We start from the raw sequence: 15,831 nt of genomic DNA on the forward strand, positions 1-15,831 counted from the left end.
AGATTGTACTTCAGAGTTATTGACCAGAATGTCTAACACTAGAAGAGTTTATAAAATGTCTTCCATAATAGTCCAGATTCTAGAGCCTTATCAGAATCTATTTTATTGTGAAAAGTTATGTACTCTTTAAAAAGTAAAAGCTGAAACAATTCACTAGCATTTTATCTCCTGGGAAGGCAATAGAATGATATATGAGTATTAGCCCACAAATTAAATCCCTTATTAATAGAGTAATCCACATCAGGCTTATTAATAGTTACAAGAATACTGGTCTAGGCTGAGAGGTAGAGGGTCTAAATTTACATAAAAGCAAAAAAAAATTGCCTAGAATTTACAGTCACAGAAAAAATAAGGATGTGTTCATGGCTCCCTTGCAAAGGATCTAGGATATAAAAAGAGGATATAACTTTTTTATACAGGGGTCAGACGTTAATGAAAGATTACCTGTGCAATCAATGTTTTCGCTAGGAATTTCCAAAACAAACACCATGAATAGGTAATGCATAAAAAGGTACATCTGTTCAATAATAATAGTCTCAGTTCTAAATTAATTATTAAAAACTCTCTGGTATCTTTTATAAGATTTGTTGTTATATATTAATGCTTATACCTTCCTGAAACCTCATCTCATAGGGTACCATTCTATCCTTTAGGGGCGAGGCTTACATAGAAGTTCATAGATCTGGGAAAGGTCTTTGTTTGACATCCAAGTCTCAGTTCTCTGAAGCACAGAGAATTGAAACAACTAATTTTTTCTTGTGCCTGGAATATTGGTTTTTCCATAGCGTTCTGATTATTTAAATGTGACGAATTCCTGAAGGTGCAGTTCAAATGCTAATTACTCCAAGAAGCAATTTCTGATGTCCTAAGCAGAAAAAGATTTAGTTTCTCTTCTCTGAAAACCCACTGTGTCTGTTCATAACCCTTAGCTTCAATAATCTTTCCAACTTGAGTGAGGTTATTGTAAGCTGAACACACTTCGTCTTATTCATTTCTCTGTCCCCGAAGAACCCAGTCCATGAATTTACACATGGAAAGTGCTGACAAGATCATTGAAAGTACCCTTAGTTATTTCACATATTGATCAGTTCTCTGATGAGAAAATATTATATATATTTCCTTTGTGGCATCTTAATTGTATGTACAGAAAGCTTAAGCTGTACACTTAAGATTCAAACATTTTACTGTAAGTAAAGTAGACCTTAATTAAGATAAATAAAAATTAGCTAAGCAATGAAGACATTGTCACTCAAGGTAAGGAGCCATGCGTGGTATTTCAAAATTGTGCCATGTAGACCCTTGAATCTAATACTGCCATTCTCTGCTGCTTCTTGACATGAAAAATAACCTAGTAAAGCAGACATGGCATTTGGATATGTGGCAATAATTTTCTGAGTCACAGCTATTTTCTTTGGCTTCTCCATATCCAATGTTTTATCAGTAGATTGATTCTACCACTAAAAAAATAAGAAAAAAAATATATATGGAAGAGTATCTATCTATCTATCTATCTATCTATCTATCTATCTATCTATATATGGAAGTACATATATATATTTCTTTCTGTACTATTCTTATTTATTTATATTTTATTTATATTCCTTCTTATACTATTCTTATTTAAATCTGAACATTATCAGTCTTTGCTCTGATTCTAATTTCTCATTTGAATCACCATATTACTTTTTAAGTCTTGCCTCTGCTTTCCAGTCATCACTTTGATGGTTAATCTAAATACCTCCTAGGGGCTCTTTCCAAAATATGAACACCACCAAATCGTGACCGTCTTTGAACTTTCTCTATATCTTCATACCTTGGGTATAATATTCAAGGTCTTTAGCATGGCATATAAGGCCTCTAAGCTACAACCACTGTCTCCACCAAATGCCCTGTATTCCCCCACACTTCCAAGCCTCTTCGCACCTGTTGTTTCTTTCTCCTGGGAGGCTCTTTCTGCTTTTTCTGTTTATTATTCTTCACCTTTTACAGTAAAGATAAAGCAACATTGCTTTTTTTGGAGGCTTTTGTAAACTCTTCTTCCCCTTAGACTTTTTTACAAAGACATTTCTTTCCCAAGGATCACAGGGCACCATTCAACATTGTAGCATCACTGAGGGTAATTTACAAGGTAATAGTTATAAATAATTGATACAGCAGTGATAGCTAATAGAGTCTAATAACCTAGTAAATATTATCTTTTAATCATTACCATGGGCATACTTTGTTACTTACTTATGAAATTATCTTCTATTTTTTTCACCCATTACCCCTAAGAGAATTTAAGTTATTCAAAAGCTGTGTATGTTTAGTATGTTTGCTAAACATTGAATAAAAGTGAGGATCAAACAAAAGGTATTATTTATAATTCTGCTTTATTTGTTTATAAAATGCTCACATATTTTGGGATGAGATTTTATATTTGAAGAAGCTTCTACACACAAGCTGTATCTTGGTTCAGGTATAAACACTTTCTATAACTCAGGGATCTTCTGATTACAAATCCTTTAACTTGATAAATAATGTATATCGGTTACAATTGCAGGCATAGTGTTTTCCCCAAGGATACGAATGACTATGCTAGTTAACACAAAATATAAATGTTTGGAATGTTGCTATTGCTAAGTGCACCCTTTAAAGAAATGTTGGCAGCATGGTATTTTCCATGTCAGGACCAATTTTTCCTGTAATTCTGAGGTTCTTTTTGGAGCAATTTTTAAAATTTCGCATCTTCAGTTGTTTAGGAAGCAGATGGAGAGTAACGATGAAGGGCAAGCGCCCTCAAGAAAGGTGGTCCAATTTTTAATCCTGATTAAACTGATTGGATTAAACTGATTGTTTGACCTTGGTCAGGTTTATTAACTTCTCTTTATTTCAGTATGCCTAAATATAAAATAAAAATAATATTAGTACTTGTTTCACAACATCACTGTGAGAATAAAATAAGGTCTTATGATTTATACTACTTAATACAGTGCTTCTCACATAGCAGGCACTCAGTAAGGGTTGACAATTATTTTTTATTACATACTGTTAATAGTTGAGACCATCTCCTCCTGAGAGAAGCCACATATCACTGAGTACCTGAGGAACCCCAGAACATTGCCCCTTCCTAATTTGGTCAGCTGCTTTCAGTGCCTCTCCTCCATTCCATTTTTCAAAGGTCCTGCATCTCTCAAGTCATCGACAAATGTAGTATAAAAAGTGCATCGGTATCTGGAAGATATTAGATGATATCCACTAACAGGTCTATTCCATTCCTGATATTTCATGATGAAGAATAGGAAATATAGAGTCCCATAAACAGGGGCTACATTTTTGGGATTAAAAAAATTCTACTTTTTCTTTATACCAGGAAAGACTTCCATGTTGAGACATCAAGACTTAAATAGGCACAAGCATGCACATGTAATTTTAGAAGCCCAGATTTCTTAGTATATTTGCAAGCAAACTGTTTGTTTTCTTCTCTATCCTCCAGCTGGAAGTAGCTTATAGCTCCTCTCAGAAGGAATTGTCAGGACAAACAATACAGATTGCAGAATGAGAAAATCCAAAACAAAAACACATGCTCAAATCTCCCAGGTAACTGTGTTTCACAACTAAATATTTTCCTTTGCATACTTCAATACCAGGGAGTGACTTTCATTTTTCCTGTGGTTCTGAACGATTGTGACTCTGTAGCATGTGAAGGGAGGCCATTTGTGGGTAGAAAGTGCTCTACGGTTGTATGACTTTTGTTCTCTCAAGACTATTTCATATATTTTCCCTCAAAACAATTGAAGGAGAAGTACATTCTAACTGCACTAATTTCTTTGACCACCAGAGCACTTGAGCTGAATTTGTAATATGAAGGAATAGTAACAATGGTGAAAGAGACTGAGGGAAAGAATCTGCGTCTGTGGCTCTAAATATAACATGTTGTGTCCAGTATCATGAAGCCTGTGCTAAATCTGGACATGAAACTGAGCAACATAAATACCCAAATGATGAGTGATTGGGGATTTTTGAGAACCATGGGATGCAAAATGCAAGCTATTGCGATCCAGCATGCCAAAACCCAATCAGTGATAATGACTGATGTGAATAGGGCACTCTGGGGAGCATTGAATTTTATCCCAATAATATTCAGTAAAGAATTTACAATGTGTATGGTAATATGTTATGCACAGAGAAACAAACTGCCTGAGTTCACACAGCTTTTCCATAGTGGAACCAAGCCTTCAATTCAGTTACTCTGTGTGTAGCTACAAACTCTTCATTTTCAATGGGATGATCAGGACAGAGGAGAGGAAGAACATGAGTTGAGTGGGTGCCTTTCTTTCACGTATCTTGTATAAGATCAATACTCATATATGGAATAAAAAGATCAAAATAATTCTCATCAGCCATGTCTAAAATATATATCATGAACTATCAGTTTGCCAGCATGTATTGCAATAAATATGGAAGAGGGAAGAGAAGCTGAGCCACTCTTATTGTGTGAAGCAGTGAGCAGTGGTAGAACACTTTGAAGGAGACAATTCATTCTTTGCTTCTAGCTTTCCTGGACCAGGTATCGGGAAATAGACCTTCAAAATTATGATCTTAATGGATGACGAGCACACAAATCTTCACTTTAATAGTTATAAAAATAATGATTTCTTCAGGCACAATTCCACAGCCTGGTCAATTTCGCCTCCCATATTCAGTCATAGCATCGTTATTCTTTCCAACCTCTCATCATAGCTGTCATTTTTTTGTGCAACTCTCTTTCATTAATTGCCTCCCAGACCAAATTTTCAAGGATAGGCACCACCTCGGCTGCTTTTAGCTTTATATTGATATATACTAACTATGCAAATAGTATTACTAGAAAAAATGAAAGGACAGGCTTCATTCTCTTATGTTTGAAACCTAGAACTTATTAGAGAGAACACTGGTAGAAGCCATCATATTTTTATTTATGAGAAAATATGGCTGATAGAAAAAAAAACATAGGTAAACCATAAAAATCTAACACAAGAGCACCAAAATAATAAATACAGAAATCCAAGAGAAGAAGTTGGCCTGAAGCCTTGAGCCATTGAATGAAAGGAGTAAACAGCATGTAAGATTTAACAGCCTTCCCCACATCCATTTCAGTGTATCACTATTATTTGTGGTAAGTAAGCAGACTCTATAGGGAACAGTTAAGGTTTATGTAAAAATCAAATTTTAATAATGGTTTTAGTTGTGTGTGTGTATGCATACACGTGTGAGTAAGAAATTGAGAGAGACAGAGACCAGGAGAAATTTTTTTAAAAACTACTTTTGGGAAAGAAACAGAAAACAAATGAATAAACAGTGACTATACCTAGGGTCTCTTTCAAACATGCAGCAAAGTTAGATTATTCTATAGAGGATAATGCGAAGCGTTTCCTTTTGCATACAACCTCCAAATGTCTCCTAAATGCACACCTCTTGTTGAGTGCCACAGAGCTCAAATCTATTTAGTAATCCACCCCCTTTACATTTTATCCTTTAGCAACTAGTTGGCACCTTTTCTTTTTTCCTAGAGACCTGGGTATCAGGAGAAGAATGATCATTAGCAAGAGGGCAATATAGCTTTAATGAAAAGATTGCGTGTAATTTAATGTATCAAATGCTAGATTGGTTCTATTTTCCTTTTAAGAGAAACATCATTTACCTTAGTATCAAAATTACAGTCAAATCTTAACAAATACAGATTTAGAAATAAAAATAGAATGTCATTAATAATCCTTAAGTTTGTAGCTCTGATTGTAATGGTACAATTAACACCAGGGAATTCACTTAGGGGTTTTCTCTTACCTAAGTTACAAATAGCGATTATCACGGAGAAAGGGATATGGATATAATAAGCCATCTTTTCCATCTGACCAATTTTATACATGTTTTGGACTGATAATGTATTTGAATGTGCTCTCCTGAAAATTATCACTTTCATATAGCAGATACACAGGAACTACTATATATTCCTATGTATGATACTGTATGATACATGGGAACCACTGTAACACAACTGTTACATATACCCATATATGGATATAGATGTACGCATGTATGTATATGTGTATATACACAAACATATAAATCTCCTTTGTGATGGATGCCAGATTAATTACATTGTACACAAAAACTGTTTACTTCTCACAACTATCTTGTGGGATCGACCTTATTATCCCACAGATGTAAACATTTAGGCTCAGAAAGAGAGTATGAGATTTAAATCTTGATTTTCTTAATTTCAAAGCCAAGTTCTTTGTTCACTCAATGCTAATGACAATGAAAATATTCAAAATCAATCACGAAGCACAAGATAAATTAGTGCTATTAACCAGAAAACCGTCTTACATTATTGCTCACCCTTTATTCCTCACTGTCCTTAGTACTAAACATACACAATCTTATTCTCACTCCTACCCTATCAACTTGTTTTCTGGATTTGATGGAGGCTTTACTGAACATGAACCCAGTGCCTAAGGGTTACTCTGCCTTTACATAGTGGAGCTGGGATGTAAACCAGCCATCTCACTGAAGAATACCCATGGGATGCTTTCACATGTGTATATGTGTATATACACATATACATACATGCGTACATCTATATCCATATATGGGTATATTTGCATACATTTTATTCTATATTCATAGTCATGAATAAATTATATTAGTCATAGTATATGTGAATGTTGTATATAATTATTTGAAATAATTTATGCTTGCTATATTTTTGGCCTTGTCCTTTCCTCTGTAATATTTTATTTGTTCATGTTGTTTGTTTTCATGGATGCCTAATGGGCATAATATCTATACAGGGAAGCATACAGACTTCAAAACTACCTTTAATGTATATTTCATATTCCAAACTGGGCAGAAAAATAAAATATTTTGATCCTACTGTCTTCCACCTGTCAGCTTCTATCTCTATAAAGGAAATGTTATTCTTTTACAAAACAAACATATCAGTGACATGATTGCCAAAACAAATGGCTTTCCTTGAACATAACTGGGAATGCTGCTGGCAGGGATCCCACATATAAATGGTCTACAGCCATAGACACACCCCTATTTGTTTAAATGCTCAACTGATAAGAATATGGCTTGTCTGATGAATCTGTATCAAGTTTGTGATGAAATTTTTTTTTTTAACTTTAAAAAATCGGGGCGGGCCGCGGTGGCTCAGCGGGCAAAGTGCTTGCCTGCTATGCCGGAGGACCTCGGTTCGATTCCCGGCCCCAGCCCATGTAACAAAAACGGAGAAACAGAATACAATAAAAACAAGAAAATGTTTAAAAAATGTTTCCCTTTCTTCCTTCCTTCCTTCCTTCTATCCTTCCTTCCTTCTCTCTGTCTTTAAAAAAAAAAAAAAAAAAAAAAAAAAATAAGTGAGATTCCTGGTCCATTTGGCAGAAGGATATGTGGAATGAGTTGCTATATAGTGCAATCATTGGAACACAGAAACTTCCAGCAATGACCAATTTTTTCACTTACACAAAATGAAGGGTCCGAATGAGTAGAGGAGATCCCATTGGACTGATTTTCTATGAAGGCAGCTTCTCAGGTCAGGGTTCATAGATGGCAACTTCAAATGCCCCAATTCAAGTGGGAGAGGAGAGACAAATATGTGTCACCCAAGGGTAGGGTATTCATACAACCCACTTGGAATGGGCCTTACCGCTGAGAGTTCCTGCCTGGATAAGCAGCTAGGACTGCTTGTTCCAAGGTTCTGGGTTCAAGATATGGTCAGTACTTTTCATTAGGCCTAACATCTCCCACAACTTGTAGAATGGAAACAGACTGAAACATCTGCACACAAAAGAAAGGGAAATGGAGGCAGGTGAAGGCTTGGAGATGACCCTTAGGTGTGTCCCTGTCTTCCCCAGGAGGACGTAGCTGCTGATCAATATTCTACTGATTAAGTACAATGATGAACATTAATGAGAACCTGCTGTGGATTAAGCACAATCTTAAATGTATTAATATAAAGATTATGTCATCCATGAACAAAGGAATTTTAAATTTAGAGGAAAAGAATGATATAAACACGTGGAGGCAATGAGTGCAATGATAAAGAAATACATTAAAAAAGAAGACCATAGTATTACTTAGGTGGAGGAAGTCTATTTCCAGAACATTTGACTACTGATCTGAACCTTGTAGATATCCTTGTCAATGTGTGCAAAGCAAAAGAAGAACATTGAATGGATAAGTTTGATAAACAAAGATTTGGAAGCATGAAATGACCTGGTAGGTTTAGGTAACTACAAACATTTTTAATTACCCAACCTTCGAGTGTTTGGATGAGAAGAGAAATAAAAAAATGTAAGGCTTAAACAAGAGTCATAAACCTACACAAGGAATATCCTTAAGTTATGGTAAGTAGCATTGACCATTATTGGAGATCAGTTAAGCAAAAATGGCTTCATTGCAATGCTTCAGTTATGCCTTATGCCGGCTGAATTGAGAACTATAACTACAGCTTTTGACTAATTTCCTCTTGGTTTTATCCATAGATTTTTAGCACAGACTCACTCTTGACTTCCTTTCTATACAATGCATAACAGGAGAAACACAATCTTCCCAGTTAGAAGGAGGTATAGAACAGTGGTTATAAATAAATACTTTGAATATAAATTAAGATGGGTTTTGTCGTTCCTAGGTTAATTAACCTCTGTACATCTTAAAAACAAAGAGAATTATAATGAAAATCATTCTCTCCTCCTACTGCATGCCTAGATCCTTCTTAGCCTTCAGGTCTCACCTTTTTAAGGGAACCCTCCTGAGTCCTCTATATAATTATTCTCTGTCCCTGCCACTAGAGGTGGCTTCATGGGCATGTGACTACTACAATCACACAGGGTCTGATGTTCAGAAGGGCTCCATGCTTTGGGTTCAATGCTCTGCTGTAGATGTGTTGAAATTCTTAATAATTTTGTCTTTGTTTGTATTTTATAAGCTTTGTCCAGTAAGACAATGGAGCATGTGCCCAGTATTTGTAACCTTACTGTCTCACAGTACTTACTCCAGGATGAGTTCTTGGCTACCTGCTTCCCTGTCCCCTGGTTCCCTCAGCCCACCCTGCCTTCCTTTTCTCTCTTCCACCCTATGGGCATGGGCACAGGAGAACCAGAGTTGGATGTACCTGCCTCACATTAGTTCAGGCTTAGCATAGCGATGGCAGTCCCTACTCTAGATTGGCAGCACCATGGCTTATTTAGTGGATGGTTGACCAGAGACTGAATCTCAGTTGGCGAAAGTCTGGTACTTGCAGTGGAGATTTAAAGAGCTTTGGGGTTGACCATCTGCTGTGGATTATTGGGGTGGCAGGACCACAGGAAAGATAGATATTTAGCTGCTCCTTGAGACCCCACCCCTAGCCAAGGCATAGCACTTCAGTCTATCACCTGATGGGATGGGAAACTAGGTAGTCATCAGGCTTGAAAAAAATCATGCATGCCTCATTTCTGAGGACAGGGCCCATGGGCACCTGTGAGGGTCTTCACTCACCCCACAAGTTTCCCCAAGCCCAGGAGCTCTCCCTTGGCTAGTCCCATCTCAGGGGTCCTTATTTTCCTCCTTCTAAACCTATGGAGTCTTACTTGTGTTATCTTTTCTGGCAAACTTGAGGCACTCTATAGGCATGAGCAATAAAATAAAAATTCTGTAATTTTGATGATTCTGCATATGTCAAATCATCTAAAAAATCTAAAATATTCATTAAAAAAAGCATCATACTATATGAAGATGAGCAAAATAAAATTCATACCAATTTAATTTGAAATTTAAATTTTCTTTGTTTCTTTGTTTAGGATGACATTAACTCTCAAATAAAACCACTATAAAAAGTAGAGAAAGAAACCACAGAAGAAAGGAAAACAGCTTAAAATGAATTTTAATAGCATTTTTTTCTTGATTTTTAATTATGGGCCATCATGCTTTCATTTTCCACTGGACTCCACAAATTTTGTATCCAGCCTTGCCTGCACCCTTCCAAGTATCTAGCACAATTTTATTTTTGACATGACCTGTCTCCAGAAATCAAATCCAGGTCTCCAGCATGGCAGGTGAGAATTCTGCCACTGAGCCACCATTGTACCACCCTCTAGCACCACTTTTAATGAAATGTTGACTCTATATATGTTACTTGCTCACTTATTTTATGTATCTCATTTGACTATATGTTCTATTAGGTAGAACCAACATCTGTTTTGTCCAGTATCAAATATTTCATGACCATCAGAGTGTCTTCCATAGATTAGGTATTGAATAAATATGTATTGAATAAATGAATGATCAAATCTATGAGCATAGGATTGGATAGGGATTAAATGAGGTAATATATGTAAAACATTTATTATAGTTTCTGGCTTATTAGGGCACAAATTGATGATAAGAGATGTGATAGTGTTGAAAGGAGATGATGATAATGGGTGTTGATGATGATGGTGTTATGCTTTCTGATACAATTTACTTCTATGCTATCACTTTTCCTGAAATGCCAAATTACTCATTTGTTTTGGATATGACTTGCTCTTTCATTCTTTGTCATGTCTCTGTTCTTTTACCCATGTATTTTTTCTCTTATTGAAACATTGTTTATCTTTTCCTGTTATTCTACATTTATTCTTAACTCCCCTTTCCTCATTAACTCATACATCGTAAATTAACAAAAATGATACATACTCAAGGACACCTATCTGCATATTTCCGACTAGGATTTTTTTTCTCACCTTTATACCCCACTCCTTGGTAGCACTTGTCATTGTTGTGATTTATGTCTACGTGATTCGTGTATTTTAAAAATCATTTCTCACACTAGCTATGTGTTCCACATGAGTAGTATTGACATCTTGTGCTCAGCAGGATTTCTTAACAGAGCTCAGGGTCTGGCACATATTTGCCAGGCAGCGCTCATTTGCTCTATGAGTTTGTTTATAAAAAGCAATAGTTGTTGCCTCAAATGAAGATAGTGGGGAACTAATAAAAAGGAACATTATTCTACACAGCACAAATATCTCTATATCTTTATCCACAATAGATACTCTATATTGAGTGTCTTTCAACCTCTTTTCGAATTCTTATTATGCCTATTCAGCTTTGTGTCTATATTAGTTTGTCCTCCACACAGTTTCTGTCTTCCAAAGAGTCTTCCTTGTAGCTCTGACAGGACAAGAGAAGACAGTTATTCTTCCAGCTTGAAGAATTCTACAGTGTAGCCTCAGAGCCCCAAAGGAAAATAAAAACAGCTAGCCAATCACAGGATATGATGCCATCTTTCCCTTAATATTTACATTTTTTGCATTTCTCCTTCATTTTAAGTTGCTTGAACAATCATTCACCCCTCAAAATTTGAGGCTTGATCCAACTTCTCTATATTTGGAACATATTCTAGAAGATGTATGTTCATTTCTGGTAAATCTTGACACTTCTAAAATTTGAAATGGGGCTTCTCTGAGATAAAGAATATGTAATTAGAAATGCAAATCTAAAATGATGGAAATTATTTATTGAGAATGAGTAAAGAAATTGCAATAGAATATAGATGGAAAAGAAGTTTATAAATATAACACGATCCAAAAGAATAGCATCTTAATTAATTGCTCAAAACATTTCCATAGTACTTTTTGTCCCCTAAATTATTTGGCTGTATAATCTTATGACAATATTGTATTGTTGTGTCTTATAGACTGAATAGAAAGTTAATTTAAACCTTTCCTCTAGCAAGTTTGATTGTACGCTTATTTTTAAATTCATCTTTCTTATATTGCCAAGTATATTATTTTTGAAAATAATTCCATTTTTACAGCAGTTTTAGTTTAATTGAAAAATTGCACAGGAAGTAAAGAGTTCTCATATCCCCCCTCTCTCAACTCCCTTCACACAGTTTATCCTATCATCATTGTGCAGTAGCATGGTTCATTTGTCACAATTGAGGAACAAATATTGTTTCATTGTTATTAATTAAAATCCATAATTTATATCAAGAAACACTCTTTGTAAAATACTGTTCTATGGATTGGACAAAAGAATGCTGTCGTGTACCCACCATTAAAGTATTGGAAAAAACAGTTTCGGTGCCGTAAAAACTGTCCTGTTCTCCACCTATTCTTCCCCCCTTCCTGAATTCCTTTCAGCCACAAATCATTTACTGTCTCCATAGTTTTGCCTTTTCCAGAATATTACATAGTTGGACTCATATAGTACATAGTCTTTTCGGACTGGCTTCTTTCACTTAACAGTATGCACTTAAGTTTCTTCTGTGTCTTTCATGGTTTAATAGCTTATTTCTTTTTATCACTGGATACAATTCCATCTTATGGATGTACCATGGTTTGTTTATGTATTTGCCTATTGAAGGGCATCTTGGTTGCTTCAAGTTTTTGACAGTTTTGAATAAACTTCTCTAAATATTTGTGTGAGGGGTTTTGTGTGGATACCAGTTTTCAGCTCTTTTGGGTAAATACTTAATAGCACAGATACTGGATCAAAATATAAACTTATGTTTAATTTTGTAAGAAACTGCCAAACTGTCTTTCAAGGTGGCTGCACCGTTCTGCAATCTTACCAGCAATGGATAAGAGTCCCTGTTACGCCACATTCTCATCAGCATTTGGTTTTTGGAATTTTAGCCATTTTAATAGTTGCATACTAGCATTCATTGTTATTTTAATTTGCAATTCTTTAATACCATATGAGGTTGAATATCTTTTTATATGCTTATTTGCCATCTGTTTATCTTCTTTGAGGAGATGTTTGTTCAAAACTTTTTCCTGTTTTGTCATTACCTTGTTTGTAATTTTGTTGAGTTGTAAATCTATGTATAATTTGGATATAAGTCCCTTTTCAGAAATGTATTTTTGCAAATATTTTTTTCCCAGACAGTGGTTTGTCTTTTCATTCTCTTAACAGATATTTTTAACTTTAATGTAGCCGAACTTGTCATTTTTTTTCTTTCAATGAACATATTTTGGTGTTGTTTCTAAAAAGTCATTATCAAACCCAAGGTGACCTAGACTTTTTCCCTTATCTTTCACAAGTTTTGTAATTTTGCATTTTATATTTAATTCTATAAGCCATTTTGAGTTAATTTTTGTAAGATGTATAAGGTCTGTTTCTGGATTCTTTTTTTTTTTTTTTTTTTTTTTTGCATGTGGATGTTTAATTGTTCCAGAACCATTTGTTGAAATGGTCTAAAAAAGATGATCCTCTATCAATGAATTGTCTTCACTTCCTTGTCAAAAATCATTTGACTATATTTGTGTAGGTTTACCTCTGGGCTCACTATTCTGTTCCATTGATCTATTAGTCTATTCTTTTACCAATATCACACTATTCTGATCACTGTAGCTTTATATTAAGTTTTGAAGTTGAGATAGTGTCAGTATTTTGTTGATTATTCTGAAATCTTTTGCCTTTCCATATGAATTTTAGAGTCAACTTGTCAATATCCACAAAATAATTTGCTTGAATTTTGGTTGGGATTGCATTGAACCCACAGATCATATCTGAAAAAATTAATGTCTTAAGAATATGGATTTTTCCTATCTGTTAATGTGGAATATCTGTACATTTATTTAGACCTTTGTTTTCTTCTTAAAGGTCTTGTATCCTTTTTTTAACTTTCAGATTTATACCTATATATTTCTTTTGGCATTATTGTAAATGGTGTTTTGTTTTTCATTTCAAATTCTAAATGTTCAATGTTGGTGAATAGAGAAAATAATGGGCATTTGTATAGTAACCTTATATTCTGCAACAAGGTATATTGTTAATGATAGTAAAAACATCATCTGACCTGGCTTCATTAAGAACTAAATCATTTCTTAAAATGTTGCATGTTTTTGCATGTTGGAATAATTTTCCACAGAAAGCTTCATATTTCAAATCATCTTTCTCATCTACCACATAATTTTGGTGCTGGGGACTGGAGTACACATTTGTATCAGGATATCCCCCCTTTCCTCAGTGGGCTGCCACAGTGGAGGCACACATACCTTTGGAATTCCTTCCTATATTGAGACAACAAGTAATGTCTAACTATATGCAGAGTCACGGAAGCATATAAAAGGATCCTGCTAAATCTAAGCCCGTTTTATTCCTTAGCCAGTGCCCTAAAAGATCCACAATACACTTCAGCTCCAACGAACTCAAGGGAGAAGGGGGGCAGGGAGAGATTGGAGAAGGGAAGAAAATGATCTGGGCCAATTGAGATGAAAACTTGTTTCTTTTGTAAATTTTACAAAAACATGACATGTGATGAGAGTGCTGGGTGGGCTCTCTGGGGATAAGTGTTCCATGCAAATGAGCAGCCTTGAAATGTAGCTTTTATTCCTTTTTTGGTGAAACTATCTTTGCTGCCTAATCAAACTACTTTCAGCAAACATCATCAATTTAGTCATGGAAGCCCTCTCTCTAGGTTGGTGAGATAGTGCATTAGAAGGGACTCTTTTGGGGCACAACAGACTGGCAAGTTGCCCTTCAAAAGAGTAGTATTGGATGGAAGTGCTGGCTTAGGTCCTAAATAGTACTACGTTGTAGGTGATGCTAAAAAGGATATCATAAGACTGGTGATTTTACCACTGCAAATTTTTATTGACTATATACTGTGCTTCAAAGACTACAACAAAAGCTTCCATGTCATAGTTCATTGGTTGTATATAATATCCCTGTGAGGATATCTGTATTTAGCTCCCTTGTACAGATGAGAATGTTGTAACATAGACAGATTAAGTAATCCTCTTAAAGACAAATTGGTTGATATGGCATTTTCACTGTGGAAATCCGATTCTGGTATTGGTATGCTTAGCCATAATATTCTACTGCTTCATGGTTTCTTTCTTGGTCTATTCCTCAATATAATGTAAAATAATGCATTCATTTTTGCCCCCCAATGTAGGGAAAATTACATAAGGTTTGGAATGGAACCAAGCTTAATTTAAGTATCCTTCTAAATATTATAAGTTGAATGAACTGGCTTCTTATTCTCATTGTTTAATACTTCTCATCTATAGAATGCATATTTTCAAGCATCTACTTTACAAAGCTGTTTTGAGGAACAATTGAGATAATGCATTTGGACAGCTATTAGCTTATTGGGCAAGCAATGTTTCTAAATCTCTTTTTTTTTTCACACAGTAACTTTGTGACCTTAGGCAACTCCACTTGCCTTACCTTCCAAGTAGGAATATATCATTTATTTTTTTACTGAAGAAAAGATGAAAAAGTGAAAGGGCATGTCAATTCTAAAGCATAATGAAAAAAATGTTACTAATACTTTCTATATTTTAATGAACCATAATAATTGTACTTTAAATTGATAAACATGCTATGTCCATTAAGCTCATGACCATAAGGTATTTGAATAATCAGAGGTTACAGCTGTGCCCATGCTTGGGGAGTGGGAGGAGGTAGGAAAAGGAGGTTTGTGTTTGTCGAGTCTGCTAAAATTTAGTTGCTGGTAGACAAAGTTGTCTCTAGTTTTAACACTTTCCTGGAAAGTAGTCTGCATAGAGTCTAGTTAATACGCTAGCTAATTTTTGCTGTAATTTCTTTTTCCTACAAAGGCAGAAGCTGCCTGGTTCTCAGAAATGAAGATTTTGGAAGAGCAGAGAAATAAGGCACAGTTGTTTATGCACTAATGTAATTGCATCTCAGATCTATTTTCCAGATTAACCCCTTCTTTTATAATAAGTATGACATTTTCTTTGGTATTGTTTTTAAAATGTTAACTATAAACACTGAGGAAGAAAAGAGAATGAATTCTTATACAAGGTATTCAAGTGTATTATTTAATCAATCTACCTATTTTTACTGGGTTTCATTTATTCAATTCAC

The sequence above is a fragment of the Tamandua tetradactyla genome, chromosome 16, assembly GCF_023851605.1.
Source record: "Tamandua tetradactyla isolate mTamTet1 chromosome 16, mTamTet1.pri, whole genome shotgun sequence".
In the NCBI taxonomy this organism is placed as follows: domain Eukaryota; kingdom Metazoa; phylum Chordata; class Mammalia; order Pilosa; family Myrmecophagidae; genus Tamandua; species Tamandua tetradactyla.